Raw genomic sequence first — 14,065 nt, 5'->3', positions numbered from 1 at the left:
AGGTGGCGGGCGCCTGTAGTCCCAGCTACTCGGGAGGCTGAGGCGGGAGAATGGCGTGAACCCAGGAGGCGGAGCTTGCAGTGAGCTGAGATCCGGCCACTGCACTCCAGCCTGGGCGACAGAGCAAGACTCCGTCTCAAAAAAAAAAAAAAAAAAAAAAAAAAACAAAGAATATTGATATTTTAAATCTCAGTACATAATCAAATATGTACGCTCTCCAAAGAGATCACACCAATTATTCCTCCAGCCGCACCTGTTTTCCACACCTTTTTTTGAGTCTTCAGATTTTATTTTTGCCAAACTGAGGTGAAATGTAGAATCTTATTGTACTTTTCGCTTGCATTTTAAAATACAAATTGAATACATGTTTCCTGCATTTCCATGAAAGGCCTGCTTGTATCTTTGGCCCATTTTTTTTTAAATGGGTTATTAGAGTCCTTGAGGAAATACTGTAAACGTAACGTGCTCCTCTTTTCCCCAGAAATGTTTGAGCCACGTGTGCCACGTTTGTGTTTGTGGTCAAGGAGATGCTTTCATGATTGAGAAGAAGATGCATTTTGTACTTTTTCCCCTAATGTAAATTTATTCATTAAACACAAAAGACTTGTAACAAAATATTTTTTTTCCTTAAGATTGTTATATAAAGTTTACTAATGAGAAAAGCTTCTTTGTCAGTTTATAGTTTAGCTTTGGTTTGAAATTACAGACACTCTAGCACTGCTGTTCAGTAAAAATATGAGCCACATATAATTTAAAATTTTCCAATATCTGTCTTAAAATATAAAAATAAACAAGTGAGGTTAATTTTAATAATTTTGTTTCACCCACTGTAAGATTATATCATTTTACATGTAATCCATCCTAAAACTAATAATAAAATGTTTTACATTGTATTTTTTGTACTAAATTCTCGAAATCTGATGTATATTTTAGACTCACAGCACATATCGTTTTAAACTAGCCATGTGTGAAGACTGTAGTGACATGTGGCCAGTCCGTGTTGGCCTGCACAGCTCAAAAGAGTGGTCTATTTCTGTGAAAATCCATTAATTTATTATTTTGGACCTAACATTTGTCCTGTCCTCTTTTTTATTTTTATTTTTTTGAGACAGGGTCTGACTTGGTCAACCAGGCTGGAGTGCAGTATCGCGATCTCAATTCATTGCAACCCCCACCTCCCAGGCCCAAGCAATTCTTCCACTTCAGCCTCCTGAGTAGCTGGGATTACAGGCATGTACCACCATGCCTGGCTTGCTTGCTTATTTATTTATTTATTTATTTATTTATTTATTTATTTTTGAGGCGGAGTTTCACTCCTGTTGCACAGGCTGGAGTGCAAAGGCGCAATTTTGGCTCACTGCAACATCCGCCTCCTGGGTTCAAGGGATTCTCCTGCCTCAGCCTCCCAAGTAGCTGGGATTACAGGCGTGTGCCACCACACCCAGCTAATTTTGTATTGTTAGTAGAGACGGGGTGTCATCATGTTGGTCAGGCTGGTCTCGAACTCCTGACCTCAGAGGATCCACCCACGTTGGCCTCCCAAAGTCCTGGAATTACAGGCGTGAGCCACCGCATCCGGCCTAATTTTTTTTGGTAGAGATAGGGTTTTTCCATGTGGCCCAGGCTGGTCTCAAACTCTTGGGCTCAAGCAGTCTGTCCACCTTGGCCTCCCAAAGCGCTGGGATTACAGGCCTGTGCCACCACGCCCTGCCCCATTCTTTCTTTTTGTTTTTTTGTTGTTGTTTTCTTTGAGACAGAGTCTTCCTCTGTCGCTAGGCTAGAGTGCAGTGGCGTCATCTCTGCTCACTGCAACCTCTGCCTCCCAGGTTCAGGTGATTCTCCTGCCTTAGTCTCCTGAGTAGATGGGATTTCAGGCATATGCCACCACACCCAGCTAACTTCTGTATTTTCAGTAGAGATGGGGTTTCACCATGTTGGCCAGGCTGGTCTCAAACTCCTGACCTCAAGTGATCCACCCGCCTTGGCCTCCCAAAGTGCTGGAATTATAGGTGTGAGCCACTGTGCCTAGCCCCTATCTTCTTTTTTTGTTTGTTTGTTTAGAGAGAGAGAGTTTCGCTCTTGTTGCCCAGGCTGGAGGGCAATGGCATGATCTGGGCGCACTGCAACCTCCGCCTCCCGAGTAGCTGGGATTACAGGCATGTGCCACCACACCTGGCTAATTTTGTATTTTAGTAGAGACGGGATTTCTCCATGTTGGTCAGGCTGGTCAGTCTCGAACTCTCCGCCCACCTCGGCCTCCCACAGTGCTGGGATTACAGGCGTAAGCCACCACACCCAGCCAATACAATTTATTTTCTTAAGAAGATGGGGGGCCGGGCACGGTGGCTCATACCTGTAATCCCAGCACTTTGGGAGGCCGAGGTGGGCGGATCACGAGGTCAGGAGATCGAGACCACGGTGAAACCCCATCTCTACTAAAAATACAAAAACTTAGCCGGGCGCGGTGGCAGGCACCTGTAGTCCCAGCTACTCGGGAGGCTGAGGCAGGAGAATGGCGTGAACCCAGGAGGCGGAGCTTGCGCCACTGCATTCCAGCCTGGGCGACAGAGAGAGAGACTGTCTCAAAAAGAAAAAAATAAAATAAAATAAATTGTATTTATCTGACACATGTTCTTTAATTAGGCTCTAAGTAAATATTCTTTACTCAGCTGTAGAAATATGTGCTGATTGTTTCTGTATTTGTAAAATTAACGTAGTGGCATACTCCACTAAATGTGCTAATTTAGTGGAAGGTGGTGAGTTTAGTGGAACATTCCCAAACAGTGAGACACCTACTAAAGGGAAGGTTCTTTTACATACCATTTTCCTTGATCTTTTTAATAACTTGCAGTAAAGGCCCCAAAAACTTACAAATGTGAATTGTAAAAGTTGACAGCTTAAACAACTAGCCAAGGTGACCCAAATTATATCTGAGCAGGATTCTGAAAGCAGGTATCCTGGCAACAAGTTTGGTGTTCTTCATACAATTTGTTCTCATTATAGGTGCCTATAATAACTCGGATAAAACACAAGTTATGTATTTTCACCTTACCTAGAAGAAACACATGAATCAAAGAAATAAGCCAGAGAACAGTGTCATTGGAGAATATACTTAGTTACCTTTTCTGTTACTTCCTGAAAAGTAGTGAAACTGACAGAATTAGTTAGTGGAGAAAGAACAAGGCAAATTTACAGGAAACCCTGGACTGCAGCTCTTCGTTTCTGTCTCATCTGAACTTTCATGAGACTTTATTTTAGGGCTGGGAGTTTAATGTAATAATATATACTGTAATATATCAGTAGTAAATACATGTGAGCCAAAGAAAAGTTCTTCCTTATTAGGATATGCTACAAGTCAAGTTAAACTGAGTATAAATAAGCTTAATCATAAAACTGGTTTGTGCTAATAAAAATGTAATATGAGCCACGTATAATTTTAAAATTTCAGGTATCAGATGGGATGGAAACATTTCTTTGACCTGACTTTGACCACCACACTCAGTATGGGAGTGAGTGCAAATTGTGCTAAACTTAGCTCCCATCCCGTGATGCTAGTAACTTCCTATAAGACTGCTCTGCTGCTGAGCAGGTGGTGGGCGCCCATCCTCCACATCTCTGCTTCCACAGCCTTGGAGATGACCCCTGGTCCGCTGCTCCTCCTGACCCCTTCAGCATGGCTCCACTTCAGTGGGTTCCTGTCAGGTGATCAGTTAAAGCAAAGAGAGAAATAGGCTGCACACATTGTATACCTCCATTTATCCATGTTTATCCATTGACAATTAGGTTCTTAAAAATTGGTTGACTATTACTAGCAGTGCAGTGAGATGAGCATTTTTGTACATGTTTCCTTTTGCCCAGGTGGGAGAGCTTTTTCCTGAAGTACGTCTCCAGAAGTGGAATTGTTCGCTTGTGGAGTAGTTGCATCTTAAGCCTTAATAGGCCTTGCAAATGGTGTGAACTAAGGACCTAGTTTTTCTCTCCTACTGTAGATAACCAGTTTTCCCAGAGCCATTGATTGCGTCATCCATCTCCGTGCTGATCCACGCGACCACATCTGAGGCAGGCGATGTCTGTGTCTGTGCTGTCCGTGTTGGGCCCTCTCTGCTGCTCCCTTGTTCTCTGTGTCTGTCCCCGGCACCAGCACCACAGTCTGAATTACTGTTGCTGCACAACCTGACACTGGAGAGAGCAAGCCCTCCTCCACGTTGTTTTCTTCAGAGTTGTATTGGCTGTTCTTGGTCCTTGATCTTTTGTATAAATTTAGTGTAAATATGATTGTATATGTAAATATCCTAAATAATTATTTTATACAATTTAGTGTTTGCAATGCAACATTATAAAACTTGCATATAGAAATCTGGTATAATTAAAAATTGTATAAAATCTGGTTGTAAAATTCCATACACACACATACCTTTTGGGATTTAAGTTACATTTGCATTGAATTTCTAGTCTAATTAGGGGAGAATTACTATCCATGATTAAGTCTTTCTTTAGATGACCATGGCCTGTCTCCATTTATTAAGGTCATTTCTGTATTTTGACAAAGGTTTTTGTAAGCTCTATAAATCACATTTTTTTCTTATTAGATTTTAAAAATTTTTTTAGAGGGGTGGAGTGGGGACAGAGTCTCACTCTGTCGCTCAGGCTGGAGTGCAGTGGCAGCATCTGCCTCCTGGGTTCAAGCGATTCTTGTGCCTCAGCCCCCCAGATAGCTGGGACTGCAGGCATGTGTCACCACACCCAGCTTAGATTTATCTTTAATAGTTTGTTGCCGATGTTTTGGAAACATGATTGTGTGATTGCGTGTATTGGTTTTATTTCCAGAAAACTTACTGAACTTTTTTTTTTTTTTTTTTTTGAGACGGAGTCTCGCTCTGTGGCCCAGGCTGGAGTGCATTGGCCGGATCTCAGCTCACTGCAAGCTCCGCCTCCCGGGTTTACGCCATTCTCCTGCCTCAGCCTCCCAAGTAGCTGGGACTACAGGCGCCTGCCACCTCGCCCGGCTAGTTTTTTGTATTTTTTAGTAGAGACGGGGTTTCACCGTGTCAGCCAGGATGGTCTCGATCTCCTGACCTCGTGATCCGCCCGTCTTGGCCTCCCAAAGTGCTGGGATTACAGGCTTAAGCCACCGCACCCAGCCCTTACTGAACTTTTTAATTAGTTCTAATAGTGTGTGCATACATTCTCCTGGATTTTCTACCAGCACAGTTATGTTGTCTGTGAATACTGGCAGTTTGGGTTCATTTTCAATTCTGATAACTTTCTTTTTCTTCCCATACTGCCCTGGCTTATATTCCTAGTTGCTATTAGGAATGGGTTAATTAGTTGAGGTTCTTCATTTGAATCTTTTTGTTTTTTTTTTTTTTTGAGATGGAGTCTTGCTCTGTTGCCCAGGCTGGAGTGCAGTGGCATTATCTTGTTTCACTGCAACCTCCACCTCCTGGGTTCAAGTGATCCTCCTGCCTCAGCCTCCCAGGTAGCTGGGAATACAGGCATGTGCCACCACGCGTGGCTAATGTTTGTATGTTTGGTAGAGACGGGGATTTCGCCATGTTGGCCAGGCTGGTCTCGAACTCTTAACCTCAGGTATCTGCCTGCCTCGGCCTCCCAAAGTGCTGGGATTACAGGCACAAGCCACCATGTCCAGCCCATTTGAATCTTTTGAAATGATCACATTATCTTTGCCCCTCATGCTGTTAATGTGGCAAGTTACTTTAATCTGTTTTTCTAATATTGTACCACCCCACATTACTGGATTAAACTTTATCGTGATAGTATTTGTTTTTCTATTTCTGGATCAGTTTGCAAGATTGGTTCGGGCTTTGGCTTTTAAGTACCTAGGTGAGATTCACCCACTCCTTTGTCTGTGATAAGTCCAAGCCCCCTAGCTTTGTGTGGGAGATAATCTCTCAAAGCTTCCTTACAAAAGCATTTGGAGGCCCACCTTTTTGTGTATTTTTGTTGTTGTTGTTGTTGTTGTTGTTTTGAGATGGAGTTTCCCTCTTGTTTCCCAGACTGGAGTGCAATGGCGCGATCTCGGCTCACCACAACCTCCACCTCCCAGGTTCAAGCGATTCTCCTGCCTCGGCCTCCTGAGTAGCTGAGATTACAGGCGCCCACCACCACGCCTGACTAATTTTGCATTTTTAGTAAAGATGGGGTTTCATCACGTTGGTCAGGCTGGTCTTGAACTCCCAACCTCAGGTGATCTGCCTGCCTCTGCCTCCTTTGCAAAGTGCTGGGATTATAGGCGTGAGCCACCTCGCCCAACCTTGTTGTGATTTTTATATTTGTTTCTTTGGAGATTGGGGAAGGTTGGTTATTGAAACTATATTTCTAACTCAGTTTGGGTAACTTATTTTTCTAGAATTTGCCCATTTCATCTGTTTTCGAGTTTTTGACACTATTCTCAATAGAATTCTTACATGGATTTTTCCAAGTCTCCATTTTAGCTGTAGTTTTTGACCCCCTTTTAATTCTTAATATTGTCTATTTATACTCTTCTTTTTTCAGGAATCATTTTTGCCAGAGATTGAACTTGTCTTTTAAAAAACTTGGATGTAGGTTTTGTTTATCCTTTGTGATATATGTCTTTTAGTTCATTAATTTCCTATCTTTATTTCCTTCTACCTTTCTTTTGTTTATTCTGGTGTTTTTTTCTAGTTTCAGTAGTGGATGATTAGCTTATTTTATTTTTTCCTCCTCGCTGATAGGATGGCTTAAAGTTACAGGACTTTCAGCAACACTCTTGTTTCATTCCACAAGGTGGGATGTATAACTGCTTAATGGCTTAGTTTTAAATGTTCTCAGATTTCTTCCTTGTTCCATGAGTTACTTAGAAGCAAGTTTTAAAACTTACATACTCTTTAAATTTTTAAGTTGAGTTCTAATTGAGTGGTGGTCTGAGAATGTTATTATGATTTAAATCTTTACTATTTGTTTAATTTTTTTTTAGCTCCTGGCCAGGTTTTATGGTTTTTTTAAAAAGTGTCACTTTTAATCATATGTTCAATAAAGTAGATTGTGTTGTTTGCATCCTGTATACATTTTCCAATCCCACAACCTGTGTTACCAAGAGAGTTGGGTCAGTCTCACCCTTTAACCTTGGATATATCAATTTCTCCTAGTAACTTTCAGTTTTTACTTTATATGTTTTGCAGCTATGTTATTAGATACATGTAATCAGAGTTACTGAATTTTTAAATTATTGACCTTCTCTATTCTTAATAATGACTTTTATGCTACAGTCTGTGTTATATGAAAATAACATAACCAACTTTCATATGGTTAGTATTTGCCTGGAGTACTTCTTCCATCTCTTTATTTCAGCCTGTATGTCTGTATGGTTTAGGACTGTTGAATGGCTTGTAGCTGCTCTTAGAGTTGGTCAGTTTAGTCTGTTAACACTTGCTTAGATTACTGATGGGTTTGAATTCATTCCTCTCATCACTTTTGTTCTTTACCTTGCTTTTTAATTGTTTCTTTTACTTCTCTTGCCTCCTATTCTTTTTTCTGGTTTTCTCTCTTTTGATAATTATTAATACAGTATAATGTCACCAGTAATAATGTACATCATCATAATACCGCTGAACCTACCACCTAATCCAAGATCTAGAACATTGCCAATAACTTCCATTTGAATAAGAGTTTAGTTTGAATGTTAAAAACTCTCTTTTTTTCCTAGATTGTCTTTAAATTTTTACATTCATTCTCAACAAGGGCTAGCTTCTCCCCCAAATAGTAAGAATCTTGAAACCTTGCAACTTCATATCCCCCTTCCACCTTATATATTATTGCTGCCTAAGCATTTTAATTCTTTTATTTTATTTTGTACTTGCATATCCTGCTTATGTACCTATCTATAATTTAATTCCCTTCAAATTTTATTGTTGATCTCTCAGTATAGGGTCAATGCTTGTTTCACTTTGTCTAGGTTGCTGGTTTATCAGTATTCCTTCCTTCTGGTCTCTTTGGCTTTCATTTTCTTGCGGAAATACGTCCTTCAGTAGGTCTGTCAGCCCAGATCTATTGGTAGTAGTTGCTTTATCTTTGAATATGTCTATTTTATTCTCATTCTTAATGAAAAAGAATTCTTAAATAATTCCAAATTGACAGTTATTTCTTTCATCATAATTTTTATATAGCCATTATCCTCTGGTATGTATTGTTTTAAGCGGTCTGCCCTTGGTCTCACAGTATTCTTTATAAGTAACCTGTCTTTTCTCTCTAGTTGCTTTTAAGGTCTGCTCTTGTCTGTGGTGCTCTGAGGTTACACTGTAGTGTGTTTTGATTTGGATCAGTTTAAATTATCCTGCCAGACAGCTTCTCTGTCTTTTTTGGGATGAGGGAAGAATGTTGTATCATTAAATCTTAGAATTTTCTCAACTATTTTAAAAAATGTTTCTTCTCTGTTCTTTGGATTTTTTCTTCTTTTTTTTTTTGGAACTGCAGTTATATGTTAGAGTTTTTCATTCCATGGTTCTTAGCTCTTTCATTCGTTCCATCTCTTGATTTTTTTCTAAAATGCCCCCTTTATGTCTCTCATGCTTTTTTATAGTCTCAATCTTATAATTCTGTCTCCTGAAGTTCTTGAGTCTAATCCTACTTCTAATCCATCCTTCCTTCTGAGCTTTGGGCTTTTAGCCTCTCTACCATTTGGGTTGATCTGTGGGTATCCTTTTTAGCCTGGTGTGAGGTTTATTCTTTCCTGAGGGGGATTGCTTTCTGTTTTAATATCTCAGTTTGGGCTAGGGGTTCCTGGACAAATGGGGTTGGTTGTAGAGTACTAGTCCATTGTCCCTACAGCTCAAGAGATGCTTCTACCTGCCAGCTCAGGATAGTCAGAGAAAGCATCCTATAGTCCCCTTGACACTAGTGGGCTTTTCTTCTTCTTTTTTTGATCTACCTATCTTCTGCTGAGGGTGTAGCCCTTTTGGGGATCATGATTTTATGGAATAGGAGGGTGTCTCTTCTCACCTCCTACCTTGAGCAGACCCAAACTAATTCCCTTTGAGGGATGAAAACTCAGATGTCACAGACAGATGTTCACACTTCATTTGGTCTGAATATTGCTAGCCTTGGAATTTTTAAAATTTGCTTCTATGAACTATTTATTAGTTTCAATGTGCTAAGCCTGCTGGTAGGAAATGCTGGTTGTGAGCATCAGGGAAGCATTCTGGACGGTTATTAGCACAAAGTTAACATTTGATTTTATAGTATCTTCTGCTAACAATGTTTTAAAAACTAACTCTTTACGGTGTCCTGTGTACTAGGTACTGTGCCTGTGCTGACTTCCTAGCTTTATTGGAAGTTCCTTGACAGTGGACCGAATCCCTACCCCTTACTCTCTCCATCTCCCTCTGCAGTGCTGAGCCCTCAAAAACAAAACAGCAGCAAAAAACACACTTGCACTAGTTGCTGATTGGTTAATCCCCACGGAAAGGTTACCAACAAACCACAGCAATGACACAGAGGGAATGCCTATTTCCACATCCAGGGAGGCCCACCTGCCCAATTCCATGCTGCTGACTTAGAGGACGGCTTTGCTAATGATATCCTTGGCTCCTTCTCTGCCTCAAGCCGCAGATGTTCTCTGCCTTCTGTGATTCGGCTCCCTTCCCTTGGTGGTGTCATGAAGTGCACTGGTGTTTCTGCTGGCTCCTGGGCTTCTCCCCTGACCTTGCACATACAGTTGCCTGCTGGACATCCCCACCTGCCCAGTCAGGGCATCACACCCCCTTATCCATCCAGTCTTCCTTGAATTTTCCCCACCTACGTGAGGGCAGCTCTTCCCAGTCGCTCAGGCCAAGAACCTGTGCCTTTCTTAACTTCTTTCACACCCCTCATCTGGTTAATAAGGAATTTCTTGGTGCTACTTTCCGAATATATACCAAATCTGGCCATGTATTTCATCCATTATGCCCAACATATACAAGCCATTGTCATCTTTAGACTGAACTATAGTAGGCCTCCCCTGCCCTCCCCTCCCCTGCCACTCTCCACTTAGTGTCAGTGTTCCACGAAAACAACACGTCTGATCTTGCCTTCTGCTGCTGACAGCCCCCACCCAGCTCCCACCATTCTCAATAGCACCCATGGTGCGGCTGCAGGCTGTGTTGACCTGACCCCATTCCCTGGGTAAGGCTGGGTTTGCCGCTGGCTCTTGCCCTGTGTGGGACGGTCTTGTCCCCAGATACCTGTAGCTGATCCTGTGCCCTGTGCAGGATTCTGCTCACCTGCGACTTTGCTCCAGAGGTTCAGACTGACATCTCTACAGATTGCTCCACTCCCCTTAAACCTTTTAAAAGAAACAGTGGCAGTTATCACTTAGTAAACACAATGGATGCAGAAGTGACAAGTCCTTCCCGGAGGGTGGAGACCCCCTGAGAGTAGGGATTCCGTTCCACCCAGTCCTCTGTGTCCACCGTGGGCTCAGAGGCCACACACCGGTTCTTTTGCGTGTATGCACCTATGTAGAGATGGAGCCATAAGTAATGCACGCTTTAAAGGAAGGGGGTTTTATATTTTGGGGGGAGATTAAGTTGATTGGCAAGGAATCGGGTGGAGATAGTTTATAAAAGTGAGGGACATAAGGAACAGACACGTGGGAATGAGGGACTGAAAGTCCGGAGCCGTCTGGGAGCTTCACTGCGCTGTAGGACCTCGTGTTGGGGGGGGGCATCCTTTGAGGTTTTCCTTCTGTGATTTTGGGGAGGTGGGCGGTACTGGTGACATCTGCTTCCAGAGCAGCCGTCCTTCCTGCTCCCTTTCTGGTCTTCGGTGGTTTCCGCTCGAGTTCTTGCGGGGCGCGCTCCCTCTGCTTTCTGGAGGTGATTAATTTCCCAACTCCTCGGCACCACCTTCCCCACCCGAAAAAAGGATGCAGAACCACGCCTGGAGTTGGGTGGGCCTCCCGGGTGCTGGGCGGCCCGGGGCGGCGGGGACCCCGGTGGCGGGGCGGGCGGGGCGCTGACGTGTCCAGGCGGGATTGGGCCGCCGCCCTATATAGCAGCCGGGGCCCGGGCGCCGCGCCTCGGAGCGTCCCGGCTTCTCCCGCGCGGCGGGCGAGCAAGCGAGCGGCAGGACCGGCGGGCGGGGGCCCACGAGTGAGCGCGCGGCACGGGGCTGGGGAGGACCAGGCCGGCGGGGTGGGCGGGCTCAGGGGGCCGCCGACGTGGAGGCTGCGGAGGGGGAGGGGCCCGGGTGCCGCGGCCCCCACCCGAGCCCCAGGCTGAGGCCCCCGCCGCGGGTGTCCTGCTTACCGCGCGTGGCGGTTCCGGGCCGGGCCCGGGGCCAGCTCTGAGTCTCCTCTGCGCGTGGCCGTGGCGCGGAGGAGCGCGCACAAACTTTCCCAAGTCCCGTGGCGCCGCTGGGCCGTTCTTGGCCGCAAGCTGGGCTCCCCCGCCTCCTCCCTGGGCTTCGGTGGGGCGCCCCCGGGGCCGGGCCGCACAGCGGGGGAGGGGCGGCCGACCTGCGCCCAGGTCGCTGACGTTGGCGGGGCCGGCCCTCCCCTCCCCCCTCCCCCCTCCCCGCGGGGGCGCCCCCTCCCCCAGCTCGGGCTGCTCTGGCCGGCGGAGGCTCCGTGTGCAGCCGGGGTGGCGGGCCCTGGGAGGCCAGCGGGGTCCTTCCCCCCAGGTGGCGGCGGGGCGGGGGTCTGGGCGCAGGCCGGGCGGCGGGGTCCCCGCAGCACCTTCACCTGCCGCGCGGGGCCCGCGCCCGTCTACGTGTTTGGGGGTGGAGAAAGCTGCTCTCCTTGGGCCTGGAGTGCAACTTGGACATGCCCCAGGGTCGTGGATGAAAAATACATTACGGAAAAATACCGAATTTGGATGAAAGGCTGGGAGGCCGAGGGGGTTGCTGTCCCTTTAAGCCTGTCCCCGCCCGCGGGCCCTCGTGGCCTGTGGGAGGGCCGTGCTGAGGTGGCATCTGCGAAAGTTCCTCCATGCAGGATGGGTGCCGACGTCCAGAACTTGGTGAGAAGTGCGGAGCCTGCCTTCTGCTCGCCAGTCGCCTGTGGCCTCTCCTAGATTTCGATCTTGTGATCTTTGCGTGGATCAGGATTTTATTTTCCCATTCTGAACTTTGGTTTGTGGTCTTGAGCAATTTTACTTTTGGAAGAGAAGTCTGGATTTTAGCCGGAGGTTTTTTGATGCCCTCCATACCCGGTCCTGTTTGGTGCTTTAAAGCATTTGCGGGTCTCATTAACTGAGGCTGAAATGAAATTCTTCCTGGAATATTATTGATAATTATTTTTGAAGACTGTTGCCCATTGACTATGTAGTTGGCAAAACTTATCACAAGGGAATCAACTAAATTACTTCCTCGTTTAAAAGCAAAAAAGTAGAACCCTTCATGTGAAGCCTTTTCTGTTGCTGTCAGAAACCTGTTAAACTTGTGCTAAACTTGTAAGCACCAGGTTTCCCACGTAACACACAGCTCTGTCATGACTCCACGTTTTGCTCTACACGTATTAGGGCGGAAAGGGGTCTTGCGTCCTGCTCTTCTTCATTTAGTTCTAGTTCTGTTTGCTGAAAGTTAAATTCTGAGATGTGACCTTTTTTGCTGTGAATCTTTACACTCTGGGAAACAAAATTAAGTCCAGGTTCAGGATAGTTTGAAGTTTGCATTTGGTGGACCTGGACAGTGATTGATCCGAGCTTCCTATGGGAAAAGTAGTGGAGAGAGGCAGAATCACAAAGGGACTGGGGCCATGTGGGAGGGACTGAAGGAGACAGGAGACAGGACTCACCTACCAGAAGGAGCCTTGGAGGAGAGTGGACTTGTTCTCCATGGCCAGAAAGGGGAAAGAAGTTGTAGATTTTGTCATAACGAGGTGGAACGTTTACAGCCATGCAGGGGTGACCCGGGCCCTGAGAAGGCCACGAATTTCCTGTCTCTGGTGGTATTAAGAAATTGGATTAGAGTAATACCTGCGGTTCCTTTCAATCCTGATTTGAGCAGTATTGTTAGATCCAACGAGAATCTGAGATACCAGATATTTAGCCTCTGTTCTTTGGTAACTAGGCCTGCCCAAGGTACCCTGGGAACTTCAGATAGCAAGTGGAGTTGCTGGGTGGAGAGCACACTCAGCCTGCGGCTGTCTTGGGGTTGCTGAAAGATCCACATGGAACAGGATTAAACGCTCATGGGTGTTGTCTGTGAAGGCAGAGCCGCTAGCAGGACATAGCAGTGCGGGGTGGACATGGAGCTGTAGGGGCAGCTTCTTAGGTACTGCTTTGTTGAACCGGAGGCAGGTGGACCCTTGGGCTGCATCTCACTGGATTGGGAGCACAGAAGGAGAATGAGACAGACTTTTAAGAAAATCTCACCCAGAATTTCAGGTGGGGACAGGGTCTGCATTTACATGTGAGTCATCAAATGGCTTGCTTAGAACGCATTTTTCAAAAACAAGTTTTTGAGTTGTTTAGATGATACCAGAACCGTAAATGTTAAATGTGTCTCTAGTTGTGAACCATTCGTTAGCAGCTCTGACAAACTGCCATTTGGAATCTGGAGGCTAGGTACCTGGTATCGCCCGTCAAACCAGTCTGGAGTTTTCTGGAGGTCTGCCTTCTGCCTTACCTGGCTGCCTGAGGGTCTCTGCTCGCCTGAGGAACATGAGAGGCTTTGCTCCAGGGTCTCCCTCAGACACAGGAGTAGGTTCCCTTATGTTGAGACTCCTTTCAGTATAGGGTCTGGCTGGAGTTGGCTTCTGAAGGGTGTGTGAGTGGTCTCAGAAGAGACTGACACTAGGTACACAGTGGGGATTGGCTCATCACAGCTCTGTGCTGGAGAGTCGGTGTGAGCTGACATGGACGGAACTGCATTTTGCAGACTTGTAATGTGGCTGTCACTGGGCACTGGAGACTTGCCCAGAACCTGGCTTGATAAGGGGGTGGGTGTCTGGATTTAAGAAGTGACATTGGAGCCCGGGACAACCTTGAGTGAGAGACCATGCCAGGTGGATAGTCAGCAAGCAAGAGTGGGAGGGCGGAGGGTGGATGCAGGAGACCAGAGGCAAGTGTCATTGGATACCTGTTGGGGCACATTAGCCTAGAGTGCC

The 14,065-nt window shown here is 45.7% G+C and overlaps 1 protein-coding gene across 4 annotated transcripts in view; it reads left to right on the top strand.

Moving 5' to 3' along the window:
- Positions 1-14,065, top strand: part of HDLBP (high density lipoprotein binding protein) — a 91,215-nt gene that overhangs the window by 33,996 nt on the left and 43,154 nt on the right. For 2 of the 4 annotated variants that reach the window (XM_025405343.1, XM_025405345.1), the window contains exon 1: positions 10,983-11,108. The exons of 1 other annotated variant lie outside the window; for it this stretch is intronic. The gene's annotated coding sequence lies outside the window, so the exon portion shown is untranslated. Of the gene's footprint in view, positions 1-10,982; positions 11,109-14,065 lie in introns of those variants that run through there. One more of the 4 variants, XM_025405342.1, reaches the window with a different exon arrangement.

The sequence above is a fragment of the Theropithecus gelada genome, chromosome 12, assembly GCF_003255815.1.
Source record: "Theropithecus gelada isolate Dixy chromosome 12, Tgel_1.0, whole genome shotgun sequence".
In the NCBI taxonomy this organism is placed as follows: Eukaryota; Metazoa; Chordata; class Mammalia; order Primates; family Cercopithecidae; genus Theropithecus; species Theropithecus gelada.
Note: the sequence above shows the minus strand (reverse complement) of the source record. Positions and strands in the feature narration are given on the sequence as shown.